Source organism: Lissotriton vulgaris, chromosome 6 (genome assembly GCF_964263255.1).
Source record: "Lissotriton vulgaris chromosome 6, aLisVul1.2, whole genome shotgun sequence".
In the NCBI taxonomy this organism is placed as follows: domain Eukaryota; kingdom Metazoa; phylum Chordata; class Amphibia; order Caudata; family Salamandridae; genus Lissotriton; species Lissotriton vulgaris.
The window spans coordinates 1,889,976,627-1,890,001,238 of NC_141694.1; the positions used below are offsets into that span (position 1 = coordinate 1,889,976,627).

At 51.0% G+C, this 24,612-nt stretch overlaps 1 protein-coding gene across 1 annotated transcript in view; it reads right to left on the minus strand.

Moving 5' to 3' along the window:
- The window catches only part of LOC147709785 (uncharacterized), a 1,097,608-nt gene that overhangs the window by 972,171 nt on the left and 100,825 nt on the right, over positions 1–24,612 (minus strand). The window lies entirely within an intron of this gene.

Sequence of the window (24,612 nt, forward strand, 5' to 3'; positions counted from 1 at the left end):
TGAGAAAAGACACGCAGCATCTCACAACCTGAGTTCAATTATCGGAGTATGCGGTGACCATGCACAGTGCAAGAGCGTGAGGACGGCCAATAGCCGCGCCTACCATAAACATTTAACACAGCAAGCCGCCTACAACCCAGCTGGGCCGGCCGCGTTAGAAGAGTTGAGATGCACATGAAAGCAATTCTGACAATCGAGGACAAGCCTACACGAATAACTGAGGAAAAACGAAGGAAAAACAAACCCCAACCCCAACCTCCCCCCCCCGCCCACACCCACCCCACTCCTTGTCCGCTACGCAGAGACTGCTTAAACATGGGAACACCGCCTCATTGGATACCATTGTTTATGCGGCTCTCCGGCGCCTTGCGCTTGGGTGGCCGCGCCTTGGGCTCAGGGAGCGGAGTGTCCGCCAGACGCAACAGCCGCAAATAGCGGGGACAGCTCAGCTCCCGGAACTCCCCCGTGAGTAGGGACAGAAACGGCCGCCAAAGCGCTGCAAACTCCTCTGCTCTCCCTGCCCCCGCCAATGACAGCTTCTCCATCCCCAGTATCGCCCACAGCCTATGTAGCCAACCCAACTGTAGTGGCGGCTGGACGTCTCTCTAATGGGCCACAACATTTTGCACAGCCGCCCCTAGCGCAATCGCAATGAGCCTCCCTCTCCAGGATTTAAGAGGGTACATCAGTGCGTTAGGGAGGCCCAATAGGACATATGCCGGAAATCTGGGCAGCTGGGTGTCTAGATGGGAATCTACCAGGTCCAGTATCGAGGTCCAGTACTTCTGCAGGCGATCACAACGCCAGAGCAGGTGCTCCAGCGTACCCAGTTCCCCACACCCCCTCCAGCAGCGGTCACTCACCCGGGGATCCCACTGATGCAGTCGCTCAGGCGTGTGGTACCAGTAAGTGGCGACCTTGGTCAGGGTTTCAGTGAGACCCGTGTGGTGGGCGGAGTGTCTGGCACTGTAGTAAACCCCCTCCCATTCCTTGCGTGTGAGCTGTCTCCCCAGATCCCTCTCCCACCTGGCCCACCCTGCATTGTGTGTGTAAATGTTGGTAAGGAGCAAGTGCTGGTATAGGTCTGATATTAACTTTTTGTCGTGCGAGTCAACAGCCACCGCTCGTAGGGGGTGAGAGGACGCTGCGCGCCGGGCTGCATGGACGGGTGGAGAACCCAGTGACGGACCTGTAGATAGGGCAAACGATCCGTTTCGGGAATGCCATAATCATCTTTTACTTTCTGGAAGGGGAGAATGCCCTTCAGGTCGAACATGTGACCCACGTCTCTACATTGCGTCTTCCGCCACTTCACATAGGCCCGAGGGACGAGACCCGGTGAGAAATCGGGGTTATCAAAAATCGGTGTCATGGGGGAGGGAAAGGAGGTGAGGTCCCGCCGGACAGCCACCTTGTCCCACACATCCAGAACGGTACTGGTGATCCGGGAAGCGTATAGATTGGGAGGCCTATGACTGCGTGGCAAAAACTGGATGCCCTGAAGCGTACGACCAGCGACCGCTTGGTCCTGGAAGAGCCAGTGCTTGGCAGATTCTAGCTGATGCCATTCCACCAGAGTGCGCAGCTGCGTCGCCTGGAAATAAAGAGTAAGGTCAGGCACACCCACGCCACCATGGTCGGGGGGTAGCGAGGCTATCGTGTGCTTAAACCGTGGGCGGCGGCCATTCCAGATAAAGCTAGTGAGATCTGCCCGGGTTTTTTTAAGCCATCCCGCCGGAGGTCGCAGAGGAAGGGTCTGAAATATATAAAGAATTTGGGGCAGCAGGGTCATCTTTACGGCCGCAATCCGCCTAACCAGGACAAAGTCAAGTGCTTCCACCGTCTGAGGGTGTCTCGGAGTCGGGAGCTGAGCTTGGCGTAATTCGCAGCTGCGGAGGCCTGCACCGTTGGGGCCAGCAAAACTCCCAGGTAGGGGACGGCGGATTCCGACCACTGCAGGTCAAATTCAGCCTTGGCCTCCTCCAACACCTCCGGTGTCAGGGACAGGTTCAGGGCCTCGGACTTTGCCACATTGATTTTGAAACCCGAGGCCTGCGCGAAGGCGTGAAGCTCGATAAAAAGTGCCCGGAGAGACTGCATTGGATTCATCAGGGAGAGCAAGATGTCATCCGCATACAAACTAATCTTATGCGTGTCCCCACCGAACGGTATGCTTGTGATAAGGTTGTGGTCCCGCACCCTGCATGCCAACGGCTCCATATAGAGCACGAACAGAAGGGGGGAGAGAAGGCACCCCTGCCTGGTCCCTCTGCCAATCGCAAATCTAAGTGACGTGTGACCATTGACCCGAACCGCAGCGTTCGGTTGGCGATAGCAATTGAATATACGGTTCCGGAGCGTCTCCCCGGATCTGAACCGTCGCAGAACCAGCTCGAGATAGGGCCAGTGCACCCTATCGAAGGCCTTCTCCGCATCAATCGTGAGGAGCAGGCAGTCCCGTCTCGTCCGAGAGCCGGCCTCTATGAGGTGAAGGACCCGTTTGGTGTTGTCGCTAGTCTACCGCTGGGGGATAAAGCCCGCTTGATCCGGATCCACCAGCTGTTGCATATAGGGCGCAAGGCGACTTGCCAGAATGCCCGTATAGAGCTTCAGGTCGATGTTTAGCAGGGAGATCGGCCGGTATGAGCTACACCGCGTGGGGTCCTTCCCGTCTTTGGGGATCACCGAAATGGCCGCCTCTAGTAAGTCCGACGGGATGGTGCCAGGCGTGTCGAAGGTATTGAATAGATCCCTCAGTAGCGTGGCCACCAGCGGGCAAAAAGTCTTATAGAAGGCCGCCGTATACCCGTCCGGGCCCGGTGACTTCCCAAGTGCTAAACGCGAGATCGCCGAGATGACCTCTTCCAGGCCTATGGGGCGGTCAAGGAAGGCCGCCTGTGCCTCATTAAGCGACGGGAGGGTTGCTCCCCGCAGTTCAAGATCGTCTGCTGCATATAGGTCAGCGTAAAAATCGCCAAAGGCCGCGGCGATGGCTGCGTCATCAGTGATGGCGTCGCCAGTGCTGGGCTGGAGCGTCTGGACCTGCTGCCTCTGACGTTGCATCCGCAGTCTGCTCGCCAGCAATCTCCCAACGGTCTCCCCCGGTATAATACGCATGCCGGAGGCGCATGGCGGCGTATTCCACCACGTCCTGGTCCAGGGCTGCCAGCATCTTTCGTTCCGTGCAGAGTTGCCGCCAAGCCCTCGCAGCCCCGGTGCGCTGGTGCATCTGCTCCAACTCCGCCACCCGCTGGGTGAGCTCGGCCCGTTTCTGCGCGCGCTCCCTGTTGTTAGCGGTGGCCAAAGAGATGAATTCGCCGCGGAGGACTGCCTTGAGTGCCGCCCATTGCGTCGCTTTAGAAGTGTCCCCGTTGGCGTTGTGGGTGAGAAATTGGGTGAGCGCAGTTTTTATGCGGTCCTGATTGGTCGACAAGTGGAGGATGCTGTTGCGCAACCGCCAGTGTCGTTGCCGGCTAGGCGCCGCCGATACCCGGAAGGATGCCACTACAGGAGAGTGGTCAGACAAAGAGGCCGGAAGGATTTCCACATCGCATGTTTGACGCGCTAGCTGGGAAGAACACAGAAAATGGTCGAGTCGTGCATATGTTTTGTGGGCCGCAGAATAATAGGTGTATGCTGTCGACCGTGGGTGCAACTGTCTCCACAGATCAACGAGATCCAGGTCTGCAAGGTGTGTGTGCCCCGCCTCCGAGAGTGCTCCCACCTGGCCGGACCGTTGGCTGGAGCGGTCCGTTGTGTTGTGGAACACCAGATTCAGGTCACCCCCAATCAGTAGGTGTGGATGTGTGTTAGCCGTGGCTGTCTCTAGCGCTGTGTGTAGGAACTTCTCCTGGCCTTCATTGGGCGCATAGATGGAGCCCACTAGTAGTGTCTGCCCCGCCACTTGGAAACTATGCACCAGTAACCTGCCCCTGATCTCCGCTTCCTTCTGCATGACCTTCCCCCCAAATGTCTTGGCTACCAGTATTGCCACACCCGCTACTTTCTTGTTAGCAGAGGAGAAAAGTTGCCTGGGAAAGGCACGGGATTTTAGCCTGTGGTGGTCTTTGGGCAGCAAATGGGTTTCCTGCAGGAGGCAGATGTCCGCCCCCGACTGTTCTAGCAAAGACAGGATCGCCCTGCGTTTAGTGGGGTTATTGAGCCCTCTCACGTTGAGTGAGAGAATCGTTAAGCGGTGTGACATCTTAATCCCTTGTGTGCGGCTTCGGGCCCGCACCCGCCCGCTGCGGCGCTGTCACTGTAGGCGAACACAGTAGTCCAGGCCGTCCCCGGGATAGCGCAGAAGAATGCGGACAAGGAGTACCGGCCCATCCACCCCCCCAGCAACCCCAGCCGACCCCCCCAAACCCCAACTGAACCAACCAATCCCGGGGGCCCTCCCCTCACCCCCACCCCCCAACCCTCCCCGTCATCTTCCCCCTGGGGGACCCCAACTTGGAACCAGGTGAACTGAACCATAGTCTCGGTCCTGTCCCTTCTCACAGGTCCGTAGAAGATTGTCAATGGGAAACGTGACAGTGGCGGCCCTTTCTCGGCCCCCCGAACCCCCCTTTCTAAAGCGAGGTGTGAGCAGTGGCCCTCTCATGCTGCTCACGGGGCTACAGTGGTATCTCGCTCCACTTCCTGTACTGCTGCTGCTTGTTCCTGAGCAATCGTTTCAGGGTCCGGTTTCAAGCGGGCCCCCCGTTTGCGTCTCCGTCTGACTTTCCGCCAGTCGCCTTGACTCCTGAGAGCCATGGTGTGCGTCATCTTCCGAGTCCAAGGGATCCGGCAAGTCAATGCCCAAAAGAGAGCAGGTGTCCCTGAGGGAGCGAAGTTGGTGCAACTTCCCCTGCCATTTAAAGACGATCCGGAACGGGTGGCCCCAGGAGTAAGGTATTTCATTCTCGCGCAAAAAGGTGGTCACGGGTTTGAACTCGCGCCTCTTCTGCAGCGTGATGGCAGGCAGGTCTTGGTAAAGCGCCACAGTCACTCCCCGGAATTGAAAAGGCTGCTGCCGCCAGGCCTCCTGTAGGATCCGCTCCTTCAACGGAAAATCCGGGAGATAGGCCAGTATGTCGGGCGGGGGGGCCGGCGCACGTCTTGGGGGTCCCACTCTGTGTGCGCGGTCAATGCGGACAGGAAAGTCCTCCGCTTCCCCCAACACCGCACGAAAGAGGGCCTGCAAGTAGCCAGTGACACTGTTCCCCTCGGCGCTCTGAGGTACATTCCGGACCCTAATGTTATTTCTTCGGGAGCGGTTTTCCAGATCCTCCGCATGCGCCTGGAGGCCTACCTGCTGCTCCTGAAGGCGGAGTACCTCCTGTTGCAAGTGCGTGAGCTCGTCGCTGCAAGCGTGGCCGGACTCCTCTACCGCCGCTACTCTCTCTCCCAAGCCATCCAGGTCGCGGCGTAGCTCCCTCTGTTCCCCCGCAATGTCCTGCTTGAGGGCCTGGAAGTCATCTCTCAGAGTGTTAAACAGCGTCTCCAGGAAGGTGCGCGTGATGGGAGCCTCCCGTTCCTCCTGCTGTTGTGGACTCGTGGTTGCAGGGGTAGGGGGGGACGTCTGCGCCTTCCCGCCCTTGCTAGTGGGTTTCGCCAGCATGTCCGTGATGGTACGGTTGGCTCTGCGGCTCGAGTTGGCCATACCTCCCCTCACTTCAGGTCCGTGGCTCGGACCGCTCCGGGCGGGAGTCCGCTCCCCGCTCCGCTCGACTAGCGTGAGACCACCGACAGAGCCCCCGTGGCCTCCGGCACTGCCCCACCGGCACTTCGGGGCCACTCCTCTCCACAGGGCCCACCAGTCCTTGCTTTCAGAGCCTCTGCCTCCACAAATAGACTCCACCGGGGGCCCGACCACTCCGCCCCCGAGAGCCGCGGCCCGTCTCGCCCTGCCGCCGCGGAGTCCCGGCACCCCGGGTCACTCCCGTAGGCCGGGTGTTTGGGGACCCAGGTTCTGCTCTCGCGGTCCCCCCCCACCTTCAATGCTCCGGTGGGGGGGTCAGCTTCTCCACACCAGTGCACGGGCCGAAGTCCCCCCCGTCGGTGCCTCACAGGGTCGGGCCCCTGTACCACAGCCGCAGCTCGTCTCCCGTTCGTGGCCGGTCAGCCACGCGGTCAGGGAGTCTAACAGTCTGTCCCTCTAGGCCGCGGTCTTAGTGCTCTGCTGTCCAGGCCCCACGCTAGGGCCCACCCACACCCCCCGGGGCCCCCCGCTGCCTGTTGAGTGCCCTCAATCTGTCCCTGTGGGGCCCCAGGGACGTGCGGGCCTACCTGCAACTGCCTCCGTCGGGTCGGGCCTCCGTGTCCGCGTCGCGGGGGGCAGGGGCAACCCCCGGTGTGGCTCCCGCTGTTCTATGCTGCCGCTGAGGTAGGCAGCCGCCGACCGCGTGGGTGGTATCGCCGCCGCTCCAGTCCGCTCTTCCTCGCGGCCTCCACCAGGTCCAACACCTGGGCCCCGCCCCAGGCTGGACGCCGCCGCGACGCCGGGCGGAGGTCGGTCCTGCCGCCGCTATCGCCCCTTCTCGGATGTGGGGCCCAAGGTTCCTGTGCGGGGCTCCTGGCGCGCCCCCAGCTCCGGCCCGGACTCCTGCCGCTTCAGCGTGTGTGGGCCTGGGGCCTCCGCGTAGGCCCGAGCCGGGGCCTCGATTTGTGGCTGTGCAGTCGTGCGCCGGCTCGTCACCTCTCTCTTCGCCCCAGGAGCGAGCGCGCCACCTGCGCGTGCCCCGGGGGCCCGCGGACCACTGCGGGAGGGGGCGCCGGCCTCAGCGTGTTCCTCCACCAGTGGGCTGATCCGCGGGGGCTTCTCTGGTTTCCCCGCTTCGGATTCGCCTCGGCCGAGGCCTCTCCACGCTCGGCGGGTGCACGTCTGTCGCACCAAATCCGCCCGCCGCTGCCCGTCTTCAGGCTCGCACCAAGCCGGTAGGGTCTGGACGCCACGCTCGGGTCAAAACATGCTGATTTTCGGGGCCACTGCCGCAGGAAGAGGGCTAATAGGGCCTAGGGCCGGGTAGCCGAGGACAAGCACGTCCGTTCAGCCCGCCATCTTGGCCACGTCCCCCCGAGCTTGGTGAGGGTCCCTTAGGGTGGCACAATTGGTGCTGGAGCCCCCCTCTTTAGGTCCAATACCAGGTATTAATCGTACCACTTCTAGGGACTTACAAGGGGACTAAAGGTACAGCAGAGAGTGCGAACAGCAAACCATTCATCAACACAAAGGAGTACAGTGAATAGTTACTAAGTCGAGCTTCAATCGATCTGTTGTATCCTCTTCTATAGGCTCTGGCCCACCCACCAATTGCTATTGGTTGTTTCATGTGGCATTTAGAAATGATGACTTATAATTGGTGAATTTCTGTAAATGTCCCTCCTGTGGATGCTTAGCTCTTTTCCAGTGATTTCACTTAGAGAACATTTTGGTTGGCCATCACACTGTACAGCGTGTAATGTCCCCTCCTCCTGTTTGGGCATTGCGTTCAGGGTTTCTCCTGGTTGTTCTGATCGGCTAAGAATACCCATACAAATGCTCCAGTATCTTCCGGTCGAATTAGCGCTATATAAAACTGTGTGAGAAAGTGTCCTCTTTCTGCATGGTTGCCCCCACTTTTTGCTGAACTGCTGATGTTCTTTGACTGAGTGTGCCCTGTGCTCCTGCTAATCAGGTACCTAGGGCCTATATCCTTTCCCTAAAACTGCATTGAAGCCTAAACCCAATTGGCATCTCTGACCACAGGTCAGTCCCTGGTAAATGGTACCACAGGTACCCAGTGCACTGTGACCAGGGAAGGCCTCTAAGGACTGCAGTACTTATTGTTCCACCCTAAGAGGTCCTGCACCTTTACACTCACACACAGCCTTTGCAGGCTGCGTGTTTTTGTACTGAACAAAGTGAAGAGTCGACATAACACACATCTCTGTGTGCCATGCCTATAACCCACTTCCTTGGCATAGATCTGTCACCCCTCTAGCTGGATGCACTATACCAGTGGTGAGGGTACAGGTGCATGAGCCCTGTACCCCTACAGTGTCTAAGTCAAATCTTAGTGCTGCCATTAAGAGTATATGGTGCTGGGAGTTCGTCATTACAAACTCCACAGTACCTTAATGGCTGCACTGAAAACTGAAAAGTTTGGTATCAAACTTCTCAGCACATTAAACCCACACTGATGCCAGTGTAGCATTTATTGGAAAATGCACACCGAGGGCATCTTAGAGATGCCCCCTGAAAAACGTCAGAACACTAGTGTCCAGGCTGAGTGGCTGCTTTCAGCTGCCACCATCCCTGGGTCGAGAGCCTACTGTTGAAACAATGCACATCCTGGGACGAGGTGCTAAGCCTCCTCCCCCAGGATGGTGCAGGGTACACAAAGGGGAAGCTTCGTATTGTATTGTATTGTAAGGGGTGCTTATAGAGCGCATTGACACCATGGGTTTCCTGGCGCTGGTTGGATGCAGAGGGGACAAGGGGACTTAGCTAGATTGGGGGAAGAGCCAGGTTTTTAAGGATTTACGAAAAAGAATCAGAGAATTGGAGGTTTTAAGAGAAAGAGGAAAAGAGTTCCAAAGTTTGGGGGCCAGGTATGCAAATCTCCGGCCTCCAGATCTGCAGAGTTTAAAAGAGGGGATGATCAAGAAGTGAAGATGGGAGGATTTCAGGTTCCGGGATGGGCAGAGATTTCAGGAAGGCGGGACAGGGCCCAGCTAGCGACTTGAAAGTGAGGCAGCCGATCTTAAAGGCCGCCCTTGAAGTGACAGGGAGCCAGTGCAGTTTGGAAAGAAGGGGCCTGGCGGATTGCCACTTCGAGATCCCAAGGGCCAGTCTCGCCGCTTGATTTTGAACAGCTTGCAGTCTGGCCAAAGATGTTTTAGGCAGACCGTGATAGATCGCGTTCGAAAAATCTAAGCGGGAGAGGACGAGGGCCATGATGACTTGCAGGAGGGCGTCAGGCTTCAAAGGCCTGCTGCCTTTGTGAGCTTCCCCAGTCCTGTTGCTGCCTTCAGGAACTGGCCTCCACCAGTTCTGACCCCCACTGTGGGCGGGAGAATCGTCGGGAAACCCAAGTGAGGAAGAGAGGTGTGCCCACCTTTGGCAACCCCACCCCTCAGGTGGGTGAGGCGAGGTGAAGCACAACTCTCAGTCCCTGCCATCTTGCAGATGAGGACCCTAGCCAACCAGAAGGAGGTGTATGCCCTGCCCCACTGGGGGCTGGCATAATAGGGGGTGTACCCACCCCAGGGAAGGGGCCCATTGGTCCCAACCTTTACTTACCTGTAACGTCCCTAAATCTAGTATTTAGGTGCACCCCTGAACCTTGCCTTCTCAGGCAAGATACTACAAGAAGAAAAGAAGAAGGATCAAACAGCTGTGCTGAAGGTAAGAAGAGGACACCACCCACTGACTTGACCCCAGCCCTATCGGCCTGTCCCCACCTCGAACCTGCAGAAATGAAATTCCTGTGTGTCCTGCAGCGAGCAATCCAAGGACCCAGAGGACCTGCCCTGCCTTCCAAAGAAAATACTTTTTCTCCCGTGAACACCAGATTTTGTTCACCAACAGACTGCAGCGCCGGCAAAATCTGCTAGGATGCACCACTCTGCACCCGTCGCTCATGGCCAGAGTTCGGGTGGTTTAACACCACGAGGAAGTATCCCCGGCAATCAAGACCCAAGATCCAGTGATCCCTGACTTGCCTCCAGCCGACGCCTGCAGCCTCAATCTGGAAGGTCCCCCAACCGCAACCAGTAGCTGGTATGTAGATCCGACCCTTAAAGACACCCCTGCACCCGACACCCCACGGCCTTGGGTGGCCCAACTGATAGTGTCTAGCCAACCGCCAGCATCCCAACTTACTTCTTCAAGTGGTGGTCGCACTCAGAAGACCTTTGTCTCCAAGCCTACAGTGTGTTTGCAAAATGGAGAATCCCCATTGAAAGTAACAGGGCGCCCAACGACAAACCAGCACCCAGCACCTGGCCCTCCTAGTGCCGCTCAGAGTGTACCTTTTGTGCTATCTTTAACCCACAATTGCCCTGAGCTTAAGTCCAGGAGCTTTGCTCCCACAACCTTGTGGCCTGTTCGTGAGTAGCCACCAACCAGAGGCCCCTTTCCCCTTCTTTAGATAACATTGGGCCTCAGCACACTGCACCCGGCCGCCCTAGTGCCACTGAGGGTGTAACAAGAGTGCATCCTTGACCCTGGGGTTTCCCAGAGTCTAACCCCAGAAAACTATCTCCCACAACAAATTACCTACCTGTTAACCGATAACACCATTTCCTCCTATAGGATAACATTGACAATGACAAAGCTTCTAAGTGTGGAGTTGGAAAATCTATAAAAGTCTCTAAAACTGTAACCAAATAACCAAAATGTTTTTACTTTCCTGTTTACAGGAAATGTCCCAGAGCAGTATCCCGGTATACTGCGATGTGTAAGAAAAGAAATCTGCAGAGTAATCTATTTGACATCCTATTGAAATGTCAATACAAAGTATATGTACAATATTTCAAAGCAGTGCATTACCATTGATTCTATTGCAATCAAACCAAAGTATATATACAACTGCAATTCAAACTGTATTATAACTCCAAAGTATAACTCACGTACCTGTGCCAGGCTTGCTTGGTTCTAGAAAATAAAATACCTAAAGGAAAATGCTACTTACCAGTATGCATCTGTTCTTGGCATGTAGGGCTGCAGAACCACACACTATTGCATTAGTTCACCATCTGGTGGTGGGCCCAGATGATTACACTTTGTTGTTGTCTTGGAAGAGTCTTTGTCTGTTGGATGACGCCTCCCTTAGATGGTAGTGCGCATGGGCATCAACTCCATCTTCAGATTGTTTTCGCCATAGGGCAAATGATGGAGTTGTATGAGTACAGATAAGGATGACCATGTATTGTGTATCTAAATAAGATAATACTGGAACAGACACAGGTAGCCGGGGAGGAGGGTGGGCGTGTGTGGTTCTGCAGCCCTACATGCCAAGAACAGATACATACTCGTAAGTAGCATTTTCCGTTCGAGGCATATGGGCTGCAGACCACACACTATTGAATAGATTGCACAGCAGTTTCTCCCTTAGCGGCGACCACCCGTGCCTGCTGCAGTAGTTTTAAATAATGTTTTGAGTACAACCTGGCCCACACTTGCTTGTTGTTTTGCCTGCACATCTACACAGTAGTGTTTTGTAAATGTGTGCGGAGTAGACCATGTAGCTGCTTTGCAGATGTCATCTAATGGTATGTTCCCTAGGAATGCCATAGATGCCCCTATTTTATGGGTAGAATGAGCCCTAGGGGGAATGGATAGAGTGCGTTTTGCTTTGTGATAACAAATTTGAATGCACTTATCAATCCATCTTGCAATGCCTGATTTTGAAATTGGATTTCCCTTATGTGGAGGAGAAAAAGACACAAACAGTTGTTTAGTTTTACAAAAAGGTTTTGTCCTATCAATGTAATAGAGAAGCGCTCTCTTCACATCTAATGCATGTAGAGCTCTTTCTGCCACTGTTTGTGGTTGGGGAAAAATACTGGCAACTCAATAGATTGATTGAGATGAAAAGGTGAAATGACCTTTGGCAGAAACTTTGGATTTGTTTTAAGAACCACTTTATTATGATGAAGTTGTATAAATGGTTCTTGAATTGTTAATGCTTGTAACTCACTCACTCTTCTAAGTGAAGTTACAGCTACTAAAAAAGCAACTTTCCATGTAAGGAATTGTAATTCACACTTATGTAATGGTTTGAATCCCGATCTCACAGGCGGTAGTGATGTGAAGGTCCCCCCCTTCTCCATCTCCGGCATCCAATCCGAGATAAGATCCTCCGCCCCCACTATGTAAAATATCAGCACTAGCTAAGTGTAATATGTTACAGATGCCAATCCTTGCTGTATGTCATGTTTTGAAATGTAAAATCCAATAAAAATGTTTACAAAAAAAAAATTAATGGTTCGAAAGGAGGACCCATAAGTTTTGTGAGCACAACATTTAAGTTCCACACTGGAGAGGGTGGTATTCTAGGAGGAATTATCCTTTTAAGTCTTTCCAAAAACGCTTTGATTGCAGGTACTCTAAACAATTACAAATATTGTCTGTTTTGAAGATATGCTTCTATAGCAGCAAGATGTAACCTGATTGAGGAATACGCTAAGTTAGATTTTTGCAGATGTAACAGATAGCATGTAATGTTTTGTATCAAAACGTCTAATGGATTGATATTGTTATTTGTACAATAAACAACAAACCTTTTCCACTTTGCTGCATAACATGCTCTAGTGTTAGGGCGTCTTGCTTCTTTTATAATGTTCATACAATCAGGTGGTAAATTTAGAGATCGAAATTCTAAGACCTCAGGAGCCAAATCGCTAGATTGAGCTGCATTGGGTCTGGATGCATAATCTCTCCATGGTTCTGTATTAGTAGATGTGGAGAGAGTTTTAGTTTGCGATGTGGTACTACTGACATCTCTAATAGCGTGGTGGCATGGTGTACCAAGGTTGTCTTGCCCACGTTGGTGCTATGAGAATCAATGTGAGAGAATGTTTCTGTAGCTTGCGTACCACTAATGGAATTAGTGGGAGAGGTGGAAAAGTGTACGCAAAATTGTTCTGACCAGTTCATCGATACCGCATTGCCTTTGGATAATGGGTGTTGGTATCTGGTGGCGAAGCTTGGCCATTAGGAGTTGTGGTTTGTAGCAAACAGATCTATCTCTGGTTGACCCCACTCTTGGAAAAATGGCTGAAGAACTTGATGATGAAGTTGCCATTCGTGTATCTGTTGTCTTTGATGACTTAGCAGATCTGCAACTTGATTGTGCACTCCTGGTAGATGTTCTGCTAATAGAAAAATGTTTTGAAGAATGGCCCATCTCCATATGCTCTGTGCCAGCCGGGAGAGCTGTAGGGAGTGTGTTCCTCCTTGTTTTTGAATGTAATACAATGCTGTCATATTGTCCGTCTGGACTAGTACAGCTTTGTTTGACAGGTAATGCTGAAACGATTTTAGAGCTAGAAAAATCGCTAGTTATTCCAGATGGTTTATGTGGAGTAGTTTTTGTTGCATTGTCCATGTACCCTGTACTGTGTAATTTTGTAAATGCGCTCCCCATCCTGTGAGAGATGCGTCTGTGGTTAGTATTATCTGTGGAACAGGTTCTATAAACGGTCGGCCCTTGGAAAGGTTCTTGGTGTTCCACCATTGCAGAGAGCGATATGTCCAGCCGTCTACCATCACCAGATCTGTTATTTGTTGCTGAGCCTGATTCCACTGACTTGCCAAGAACTCTTGAATGGGGCGCATTTGTAGTCTTGCATATGGCACAATGAAAATGCAAGATAACATCATTCCTATTAGTTGCATAAACACTTGAGCAGGTAGTGAGTGTTGTGGCTGGAATCTTTTGATAAGATCCTGCATAGTTTGCATTCTTGCTGGGTTGGGGTACGTGACTGCCTTGGAGGTATCTATTGTAGCACCCAGATACTGCTGAGACAGGGATGGTTGGATATGGGATTTCTTTTGATTTACTGTGAATTCCAGTTTGTGTAGCAGACATATAGTTTGATGCGTGTGCTGTACACATTGGTTGTATGACTTGGATTTTATTAACCAATCGTCCAGATATAAGAAGACATGAATGTTGTCCCTTCTTAAGTGTACTTCTACTACTACTGCTAGACACTTTGTGAACACTCGAGGTGCAGTAGTTACTCCTAAAGTGAGTACCTTGAATTGGTAGTGTTGACCTCCTAGAATGAACCTTAGATACTTTCTATGCGATTGATTTTTGGGAATGTGGAAGTAGGCGTCCTTGAGATCTAATGTGGCAAGGAAGTCTCCCTTCTTTAACAACGGTAGAACCTGTTTTAGTGTGACCATATGAAAGTGGTCCGATTTTATGTACAGGTTTAGGGGCCTTAGATCTAAAATAGGCCTGAGGGACCCGTCCTTTTTGGGTATGAGAAAGTATAGAGAATAAATTCCTGTGTTTTGATGTTCTTTTGGGACAGGTTCTATTGCATTCTTTTGCAGTAGAGATTCCAGTTCTTGTGTTAGCAGTATGAGGTGTTCCTGTGACATGTCTGGGTGGTATTGTTGAAGGAGTGGAAGTAAGCTCCAGATAATAACCTGCCTGAATTATTTGTCTTATCCACCTGTCTGTGGTGATGGAGTTTCAGACAGGTAGGAACTGTTTCGACTGTTGTTTCCTCTACCTCTACCCTTATTGTTGTGTCCTCTATAACCTCCTCTATAATATCCTTTATTAGGCGAAGTTTGGTTGGGCGCTTTAAAAGAAGAGGAGGTGTTGTCAGTTTAGAAACTCTTAGAGGCGCCCCTATATGAGGAGCGACGAAAGGAAGGTCTACGGGCTTGTGTTTGTAAAGCTCCCATGGATTTTGCTGTGTCAGTATCTTTTTTCATCTTTTTTAGTGCACTGTCAACTGATGGACCAAAAAGATGTTGCTGGTCAAATGGCTGGTTTAAGATACTAGCTTGTACTTCTGGTTTAAACCCAGAAATGCGTAACCATTCCTGTATTAGGTAAGAAGCCCTGGCTTTGTATTGCTCTGGCAAGTGTTGCATGAGTGATTCTAACTCATCATAATGAACTCTATCATATCTTGCTAACAAAGCTTGAGTGTTAGCAATTCTCCAGACATTAGCAGCTTGTGAAATGGTACGTTTTCCTGAAGCATCTAAAAGCTTAAGACTCTTTGTCAGGGGGTGGAGCATCCCCTGTTGTCCGCGAATTTGCTCTTTTTCTCGCATTTGACACTACTAGTGAGTCTAATGGCAACTGTCCTTTAATGTATGCTGGATCAGTTGGAGCCACTTTGTACTTGTTTTCTAGTCTGGGATTAATTAACCTTGTTCTGACTGGGTCTTTAAATATTTCAGGTGCGAGCCTGCAACCATGATGGCCGCCTAAACCCTCGGCTCCGCCGACCCTCTTGTTTTCCTTCCATACCGCTATTGATCCTGCAAGCTATCCTGTGATCGTGTCGAGGTATTGGATCCGGGAAGTGATGCTGACTCCAACGGTGTGCTCCCCGACGTGCTCCCTGCGGCAGAAGCGACAGGGCGTCCTTGTTTCCTTTCTGGTGTTTAATGGTGGTGACCGGGTCTTTGTTCTCGGAGACGGCCGGCCCTGACTACAACAACAGCGGCCACTGAAGGCAGGGCGGAGTCGGCCGGCGGAGAGTGGCTGCCACACTGAGTTTTCCGCTGCAGCGAGCCATTCAGTCCCTTTCACCTCCACGCTTGCACGACATCGCCGCTGCAGTGATACCTTTGTATCCTTCCCCCTGGACGGCTTTGAGAGCCTTTTCGTCCTCCAGCGCTGTGAAGGGTGCCATTTTGAACCGAGCGCTCGGCACTTGAAATTGACGACCCGATCTGTTGCTGAGGGTGTTTACGACGGCCGATGCTGCATTGCAACTGTGTGCGGCGTCAGAATAGAGTGTGCTGCCCCTGTGCCCTCGACCTGGCTGTGCTCGTCGGGGCGCCGATGGGATGACCGGCTGCTAGCAAGGGATGCCGACGGACAGGTTTGAGGGCTATCACACGTTTGCGAGCCCCATGTGCAGAGAGCTGCAGCATCCTCTTCTCCTGAGGTGTCATTGAAGATTGGCGATATTCTGGGCGCCCTGGGTACTTTGCGAGGTGCTTTGTGTAACAATGCCCAGGACCTTGGGGGGCTGACTAGATGCCATTCTGCCCGTGTTATCCTCGATTGGCCGAGTTGGCGTTCGCATGCAGAGCGCTTCGCCACACCCTGGGTTCGACTACTGTGAGCTGCCTATCCAGAGGTACATGGAGGTGCTGGAGGTACGAGATCTGGATATCGCCGCGATACTGCCTGTTACGGCTGTGGAGAGGTATGGGGTTCCTGGACTTGTACAGTGGCTGGGGAATCGCCTCTGGACGCCATGTCTGACAACTCCTTCGGGATCTACTGGCGAGTCTTGTTATCGTATCCTGGACACGCTGCTACTGCTTTGGCTGTTTAACTTTGGAGGATTGCTGCTGTGTGCTGCCCTTTTTTGTACAATCGTAGACCACATGGTTTTGAGTTGGACAGATCTTGGTGGACAGCGCCCTGCTCTGTTGTGGTCATTGCGGCTGTTTATCCTATTCCAGATGGTTACTTTACTACTGTACCTCGTCGGCACATTGGATCGAAAGGGACAAGGTTGAAGATGCTTTTCCTTTTTGCTTACTGTTGTTTGCATTGCTGGGACTGTGATGGGTAGACGGGGGAGCTGGACGTTGGTTATGCATCGATTCGGGGTCCGGGGAGGGGCGGCCGAGAATACACATGCTGGTTGTTTTGATCACATACGTTTGGCCCTCCTCCGGTTTTACATATTTCCTTCTTTCTTCCTTTCTTTTACTTCTTTATTTCGGGTACTCTTTTTTGGGCGACAGACACACTGCTAGGGGGGGTAGGCCGTAGCCTCTGCATGCGTGTAGGGTGGGGGGTAGGGGGGGGGGGGGGAATTTATTTTTGTCCGTTTCAGTTTCTATGGGCCTTGTTTTTCTCTTTATTCTTAAATTCTTTTCTTTTCTTTTTTCTTCCTTGGGTCAATAGGGTGGATCGATGTGGGGTGGGTAGCGACCGGCACACAACATAATGTGCGATTGTCAATCCTTTTGCGATATCCTTGTGCCGCCATTTTGATTATGTTTTATTGCTTGCTGGATTTCTTTGATGGACGTCGCCCACTTCAGTCTTGGACGGATTGTATGGACTCTGATCCTTTCTAGTTTTTACTATTCAAATATGCTTCACAAAAAACTTTAAAAATAAACCTTAACTTCTCCAGCTTCTCGGTAGTGCAAATACCTCCAGTGTAACCCAGGTTGATTGTATTTTGATTTGAGATACTACTGAGTTGCCATATAGTTTGCTAATGTGCTTCAAAAGATGTCGAGGCCGGCCGGAAGGTTGTAGGCCCGTACTTGTTTTATGATACTGTGCAATAAAGGTTTTCAAAAAATTAAAAAAAAAAAATATTTCAGGTGCATGTCTTACCACTCCAATAAGTATTGGAAGTGTGGTTATGGTCTTATGTAATGACATTAAAGGGTCCAGTAGGAAGTCTTCTTCCACTGTAGCTGTGTGCAGGTCCACCCCATGGAAAGTGGCTGCTCTATGAATGAGCTGCGTAAACCCAATAGTGTCATCTGGGGGATATGGTCTAGATGGGTATACAAATGATAGGTAGTTGCCGTGCACAGCTTTTTAGGTAATCTGTGAGTTAAATGCATGAATCGTGCTCCTTTGTATACTCCCTGCTTAAGAGTATATACTACAAATGAGGATTGCGCTGGCACTATACAGTGCTAGTGTCACAAAGGGCACAGATTATTGATTGCGGGTTATTACCAGCCAATTTATGAACAATAAAGTTTTCAACAAGTTCAATTTTCTGTTCTCTGCAGTATTTTATTCATACTTTTGTAGATGATTTCAACTTGAGAGTAAAGCAGTAATCATACTTTTAAATCCAACTCAAGCAAATTAAATAACTCTAAACCCACAATCGAGTCCGGTTGGTTAACGCGTTACACTCTGGATGTCAGTTAGTTGTAATGTTAGTAATACGAAGGGAACTGGTTACAATGTTGCTCCCACTTCTGGTTATCACTTGTTTTCCGGTTTTACGATGAAAATGCAAGTATTTGTTTAGCGCGTAAGCTTTCAGTGTAAACAGCCACTGCTAAAACTGCACAGACAGCGCAATGGAGCTTGAGCTAATAATATTAACAATGTCAGAGATTGTACGACAGGTTAGAGCTTTAGAGTTATTTAATTTGCTTGAATGTAATATGATACCACATATCGTGACAGATATAATTTTTGCCAAGAGGCCGAAATGCATTGGAATATATGGAATGTATTTTTGAAAAAGGAGTTGGATTTAAAAGTATGATTACTGCTTTACTCTCAAGTTGAAATCATCTACAAAAGTATGAATAAAATACTGCAGAGAACAGAAAATTGAACTTGTTGAAAACTTTATTGTTCATAAATTGGCTGGTAATAACCCGCAATCAATAATCTGTGCCCTTTGTGACACTAGCACTGTATAGTGCCAGCGCAATCCTCATTTCTAGATGGGTATACATCATCTTGTGGTAGATCTGGTGCATCTGGTGCATTGTAATCTTCCCATGGGTCCACTGATGGCCCAGGAATATCATCTGGGTCATTAATGTCATCTATTTGATGTTCACTCTCCATGTCCTGTGAGTAACTATCCCCATCATCCTCATGTTGTGTACAAGACTATGTGTACTAGATGGTGAAAGTACAGGAGAAATATATACTGGTACTTCTCTTTCTGGTGAAGGGATCCTCATTGGTGAAGTTTGAGCATGCTTTTTTAGAGGAACTGGCGGTTTTAAGTAGTCCATTTTCCTCTTTTCAGGCACTGAAGTGATAAGTCCAGTCTTTGGATTAATATGAAGATTTTTTTGCTTTGGATCAGGTTTTAAAAGCTCTTCTACTGGCAAATCTTTTTTCAGCGCCGATTTATATGGTATGGGGCCGAAATGCTTAGGTTTAACAGTGGCCATTGTCTTTGGAGCAGGTTTTGGTTTAGGTTCCGAAGATTTTTTCCTAGGATCCGTGTTCTTTGGATCTGGAATTTTTGTTCCCGGAGCACGTTTGTACTCATCTACCTTCGGAGCCGAAGTATGTTTCGGTACCAAAACCTTCTTCGGGTCCACTTCTTTTGGAACCGGGGTGGTTTTTGATTCGGTAGCTCTTTCGGTGCTGAACTTGCTTTCCGTTTGACCACTTTCGGTACCGAATGATGTTTTAGTGTCGGTGTTAATTTGGGCTTAAGGACCTTCTGCTTTTCGGGACCGACAGACTGACTCGAGGCCGAGTCGACAGGAGGCTTTTTTGTATTCTTGGCTGCCGGGCCCGAAGGTTTTGGTTGGTGTGCATCTGGACCCAAAGGTGGAGATGGAACCTAAGCCTGTTCCGGTATGGTGGGGTGAACAGGGTCGACGTCTGTACTCATGACCTGTTGACCAGCTGGAAGATCCTCACCTTCGGATTGATCCTCGACTCTGGAAGCTGAATCGTCCGCTTCGGAAGCGATGTCTTCTTGCTGTTGTTCTGGTGTCGACGAATATGACTGCGCCAATACTCTTTGAGCTCGACGGTCCCTGATTGTTTTCTTGGCCCGGAACGAAGCACAGGCCTCACAGTCTCGACTCTTGTGCTCTGGAGATAAGCAGAGATTGCAAACCTCATGAAGATCGGTGTGAGGGAATTTGTGTCCACACCGAGGGCACTTCTTGAAGGGTGTTCTTTCCATGAGCCAAAGGCCCAATGGCGCAGTTGGGCCCGATGGCCCCGTCGAACGCTGGAAGCAAAAAGTGAAGTCTCTGTTTGACGCTGGTAACCGGAATCAATGTCGACGACGATGCCAATGGTATTTTGATTGATTTATGGGTTCGAAAAGAGATCGGTAACTGGACCGAACGATGAACACATCCGAGCCCGATGGCGGAAAAAAACAATCTGAAGATGGAATTGATGCCCATGCGCACTACGATCTAAGGGAGGAGTCATCCACCATCTCGCATGGTGTCCCACAAGGCTCCGATATTATTTAACATCTACATGAAGCCTTTAATCACGGTCATCAAACAATATAAGATCGAAATTGTTAACTACGATGATGATACGCAGTTGATTCTCTCCTTGGAGGGAGATGAATCAATCTCCCTGGAAGTATTTCACAACTGCCTGTGATATACAGCGGACTGGTTGAAAGCCAACTCCTTGCAATTTAACACAGGAAATACCGAGGTGTTATATTGCCCAAGGCCTAGGGTACAATCTTTTCTACCCAGTAACTTCTGGCCTATTGATTTTTCTCCATTGGTGCAGCCTGCGAAGGTAGTGCGGAACCTGGGCGTGATGTTTAATAGCCACCTTACTTTGGAGGCGCAGGTTTCAAAGGTAGTAGCTGGCTGTTTGGCCATTATTCGCCTCCTGAGAAAAATCCTTCCTTTGTTACCACCTATTGCTCGGGTAGAGGTGGTGCGCGGTACTGTGCTCAGTAGGTTAGACTACTGCAACTCCTTACTGTTGGAGTCTCCAAGCTATCTCATGGATAGACTCCAGAGAATTCAGTCTGCAGCTGCAAAATTAGCCCTGGGGTGGCCAACAAGATCTTCTGCTTCAAGGGCTTTGGCTCAGCTGCACTGGTTCCCAGTGAGACAGAGGGTGCAATTTAAGTCTCTCTGTCTGGCCTTTAAAGCTCTCCAAGGGTTGGGCCCTGCTCGTTTACAAAGGAAGTTCTCGTGGCATGCGCCGGCCCGCAATCTACGCTCCTCCTCGGCCAGGTTGGTGACCATACCGACGTTTAGGAGATCTAGAGCAGGAGGTAGATCGTTCGGCGTGGCCGCGGCAAAAGTTTGGAATTTTCTTCCGATTGAACTTAGACAGGCCACCGACCTTCTCGCATTTAGAAGGCACTTGAAAACTTGGCTTTTCCCAAACCCCTAGCTGGTTATCAGTTTGCCCCCTTCTTCGATACGAGTCTGTCAGCGCCAGGATGCCTTTCTGAGGTGAAAGTGCGCTTTAGAAGTGAAACAAATAAATAAATAAATCCAACAGACAAAGACTCTTCCAAGACAACAATAAAGTGTAATCATCCGGGCCCACCACCAGATGGTGATCTAATGCAATAGTGTGTGGTCTGCAGCCCATATGCCTCGAACAGAATATTTTTATACAAATAGAATAGGTCAGAGTTCAGTCTTTGAGTGTGTGACAATCATATGCTGATTGAGTGTGTACAACAAATGCTTAACACTACCCTCTGATAAATCCTTACTGCTCGCTCACACTACCAGAAATAGAGAGTAAGGTGCTATCTACTTTTACCTCTGCTTACCTTTGGGGTTCCACTGGATTCTGTGCACACTATACCTCGCTTTGGTATAGTATATACAGAGCCAGCTTCCTACAACCTGCAAAAATGAATTCTGGACATATCTACATAGCCTGCCCTCTACATCCGTCTCAGTGATTTCGGGAATGGCCACACCCCTTCTCTCAGGTGTCGTGCCTAGCCAGACATGTTCTAGTGTTCTGCCCACAAGTGTAACACAACTTACACCCACCGACCACAGGCATCACCAGTCAGGTGACCCTGTCAATAAAAGAGGCCAGGCGCACATGCCTGGGGCCAGTTCTGCACCATAACTGTACGTGTCTGCCTTGTTCATTATTCTAATATGCGGGCCTAGCGCTGCCAACTCTACACCAAGGGAATTTTGCTGTGGGCGCGTCTCACTTTCTCCCATGAGTTCTTTCCTATGAGAGGCGCAAACATGTAACTGCCGTTAGTGCTGAATCATGTTTTTTATTATAATGAGGTGCTAGTAAGATGGCGGTGGTGAGAGGTGTCTCCATGCAGCTCTTTTTTAGGTAGTGAAGAATTGGCTAAAAATAGCTTTCCAGCCAGGCAGCTTGTGAGTGCGGATGCCATGGTTCCTCCACTACTTCAAGTGGAGCATTATCTTTTAAGAGCCATACTTTTAAAGGGAGAAATTGGCGTCTTGTCAAATCTCCCACCGAGACCTGCGAAGCTGTAACACATGGAACTTGGCTAGGGAAGTGGGAGACTTCTTCCATGCTTTCAGAAGTCACCTGCGCCTGACTTCTGATTTGTCGGGCTGTTAATGTGTTCATCAGAGAATTATTCACTGATTTTTTTCTTGGTTTTCCATTCGTACAGTAATATTACGGGCACCATGAATAGGCCTGGACGGTAAATTCAGTTCCGCTTGCGGAATTGGGGTAATATGCATTCCGCGGAGAATGCGGAATTGCCAAAAATCTTGCGATCCGTGGCTTCGCAGAATTTTTTGCTTGTTCGTGCTTTCAAAATGAGTGTTCGCGAGATATTTTTCCCCGAGCACACAAACAGCATTCGCAAACAGGAAAAGAGCATTGTGAACGGGCGGAACAAGCAATTCCGCGTGTTCGCAGCACTTTTGCGTGCTCGCAGAGATTTTTTACCATTTCGCGGAGCTTTGCGTAGCGCGACTATGCAAATTCTTCCCACCCCTAACCATGAACAGAGAAACAGCTGAGATTCTGAAGATCACGTCCATCAGCAGGTGATGATACAGGGGGTGCCTCTTGTTCTCCGAGTAGATATCTAGTTCCTAAGTTATCAGCCCCCTAGTCCATCAGATCTGTGTTCAAAACCCATCTGTCCAGCTGGAGTAAACAACCCTTTGCAAATCACTGCTTTAAGTGGCACACTTAGAAGAAAGCAAAAAGGGGAAAATGTCTATATTAAGCACTTTACAAAAAGAAATAACTTTTACATGGACACACAAAGCTCTACAGTTCACTGCTTAAGAATATTTTGGGTATAAACCTGGTGTTAGAATTTAGGTGCAGGTAACCTTTTACATTTTGTACAGTGCACTTTTTTTTTTTTTTGTAAAATTTTTTATTTTTCAGACAAAGAAAAATGAACAGTAAACAAAAGGTACTACATTGGCGCACAGATGGTCCCACACAGTGGGAAAGCGTTAAAGTAAGATGAGGCAGAGTTGCAAAACATAAAGCCAGCGGATTAAAGTCTTCGTCTGCTGAGAATGTCGGCAGTCCCGTACCCATCCCCCATCAGGGGGTCGCTCAGTTAGTGCAGCCGACAAGTGGTCCGGAATTGCCCCGTCCTCTAGGTGAGCCTCATCTCATCGATATAACTGTCCCAAAGTAGCACCCAACCCCTTCCCCCAAAACTCCCCCCCCCCTCCCGTGACGGCGCCGCTCGCATTCCCCATTCATCCAACAGGCATACTCTAGAGCTGAAATAAATGTAAATTCCTCAGTGATGCCGGGCAAACCGCCGAAGGCAAACCAGCAGAGAGAAAGGACACCAAGGGGCCCCACACGTGTTTGAAATTTTTGTAATTGCCTAAAAATATGTCCGCCATTCTCTCGAGGCTCAAGAGCCTCCACAATCTAGCATGCCAAAGGGAGATCGCCGGAGCCTCCTTTCGCTTCCAGGCCGAAGCCAACGTAAGTTTGGCCGCGCCGAGACACAGCCAAAGGATCTTTTTGTCGGCTCGCGTCTGGTGTTCAAGGCCAGGGTCTCTCAAACCCAGTAGCACGAACTCCGGGGAGCCGTCAACAGGGTACTGCAGAATGTCTTTAATATGGGACAAGATCTCGACCCAGAAGGGTTTAATGATCGGGCAGTCCCACCAAATGTGGCGGAAGTCCCCCAGGAGGCCGCAGCCCCTCCAACACCTGTCCGTGACCGCTGGGTAAATGCGATGAAGTCGAGCCGGGGCCATGTACCACTGCGTAAGAGTTTTGAAATGCGCCTCCCTCAGGAGTATGGAGTGATTAAATTGCGTCATGTCCTTCCAAAGCGCTGACCATTCTCCGTCAGTGATATCCCTCCCCACCATCTCCTCCCATTGCTCCATGTAGCGCGGTCTGGGGGAAAGGGCCGAGCGGAGCAGCAGCTGGTAGAGAAAGGAGATGACCCCTTTCATGGCGGAGGTCCTCAGGAGAAAGGCCTCAAAGTCGGACAGAGGTCTCGTCGCAGCCTCCCGCACCCCCGGCGACGTGGCCCAATGGAGCAATTGTAGATGCCTGTATTGCTCCACCGGCTGCACTTGGTAGTCCCTCATGCAGTTCCCAAACATCAGGGGATCGGGCCGTGGAATAGGTGAAGTAACGCCCGGCATCCCCCCTCTCTCCAGCCGTCAAAGGGGCCCTCGGCCTCGGTGAGCGCCGGTGGGAACTCCGGATTGAAATGCAATGGAGTGAATGGGGATGGAAAAGTCGTCCACCTCTCATCGCCCGCCAGTGTATCCCAGACTTTCAGCGTAGTCCCCGTGGGGGTACTAATGTACGCGTTCGCTGGGCGGTCCCGCTTCGGCTTCCATGCCAGGTCCCAGATGGACCGGCCTGCCACACTCCGGTCCATATGCAGCCAGTGTTTGTCGGAAAACTGCTGTGACCACTCCACCATGACTCTAAGTTGGGCCGCTTTGTAATATAGGTTAAAATCCGGAAGGCCGACCCCCCCGTCATTCCGCAGGCGTCGCAGGAGTGTAAACGAAAGCCGCGCCCGACCACCCTGCCAGACAAATTTCAACATCATCGTTTTAAGGTGGCTAAAAAAAGTGGAGGGCAATGGGATCGGTAGGGCCTGGAACAGGTACAGATACTTGGGGAGAAGGACCATCTTGATAGCATGTACCCGTCCTAGCCAGGATAGGAATTTTGGTTTCCATTTCTCCAAGTCCACCCGCGACTTGGCCAAGAGGGGCGGGAAGTTGGCTGCGAAGAGGCCGCCCACCGTAGGGGTGAGATGAACCCCTAGGTATAGAATGGAGCCCGAGGCCCAGGCCAGAGGCGTCGTCGCTCTCACCTGTGCCACCTCGGCCTGAGACAGGGTCAGGTTCAGGACATACGACTTGCCATAATTAACTTTGAAGCCGGCCACCGCTTCAAATCCCAGCAATATATCTCGCACACATGGAAGAGAGTTAGCGGGGTCGGCCACTGACAGCAGGACATCATCTGCAAAAAGGGT